This window comes from Seriola lalandi, unplaced genomic scaffold (assembly GCF_002814215.2).
Source record: "Seriola lalandi dorsalis isolate HSWRI2012SDOR001 ecotype SW California unplaced genomic scaffold, Sedor1 jcf7180002054686, whole genome shotgun sequence".
Classification (NCBI taxonomy): domain Eukaryota; kingdom Metazoa; phylum Chordata; class Actinopteri; order Carangiformes; family Carangidae; genus Seriola; species Seriola lalandi.
In genome coordinates, this window is record NW_019525239.1 from 1,778,780 (window position 1) to 1,779,784 (window position 1,005).

General features: G+C 40.0%; 1 gene segment (V, D, J or C); it reads left to right on the top strand.

Moving 5' to 3' along the window:
• LOC147818165 (T-cell receptor gamma chain V region DFL12-like) overlaps nt 1-1,005 on the top strand; it is a 6,788-nt gene that overhangs the window by 5,059 nt on the left and 724 nt on the right.

Consider the following 1,005-nt stretch of genomic DNA (forward strand, 5'->3'; position numbering starts at 1 on the left):
TATTCCACTTCCTGTTGATGTGGAGGATGTAATGGCAGCTCATATTTGAAAAATAACAGCAGATTTTCAAAGGCTCCAAATGTTTTTTCTAAATGTGTTTGCTCCAACCGCAGCACAGAGAGACTGGCTCTCCTCCACACTTTAGCTGATGTGATCCAGAGGTGCAGCACAGATGAACATCTGGTGATCGGAGGTGATTTCAACTGAAGTGAGAATCCACTTTTAGATAGAAGTCACCCTGAGCCCCATGCTGCTTCCCCTGCAGAGGGGTGTCAGGCAGGGCTGCCCTCTTTCAGGCATGCTGTAGTCATGGCAATAGTGCCTCTTCTCCACAAACTGAGAACACGTCTCATTGGTTTTAAACTTCCACATTCTAGTTGGGTTTTTAAATTGTCTGTATGCTGATGATGTGATTATTGTTGTAAAGAACCAGGACGACATGAATTTTTTAATTGACAGTGTCCAAAGTTTTGGTGAGATCTCCTCTGCTAAAGTTAACTGGGGAAAAAGTGAAACCCTGTGATTGGGGTGTTGGGTCCGGTAGGAGCACTTTTGGTTATTAACTAAGAATCCTTAAAATCCTTAATAAATCATGGAAGTATAACGTTAATTAATTATTAATCAGTATTATTATGCTAATCAATATTAATTAATAATGCGGGGCACCACCCGGAAACTGGGAACAATAACCAAATCAGTTTTATAGTCTCATAACCCTAATAGTTCAAGCAATGGGTCTCTAGGTCAGGGACCTTGAGTATTACATGAAGGGTTAAGTTCGAGCTCAGACCTTCTCAATCAGTCATGGATCACAATGAACATACACAATAATGACCAAAGACTTCTCATTAAGCTACAATGATATTTATTAAATCTCCACAATTTACAAGTTAATCAGCCTTGATTTATCCTAACATCCTACCATCGATCAACTAATCTACACATACAAGAGATAAACAGCCATACAGTCAAGTGATGTGTGTGTGTGTGTGTGTGTGTGTGTGG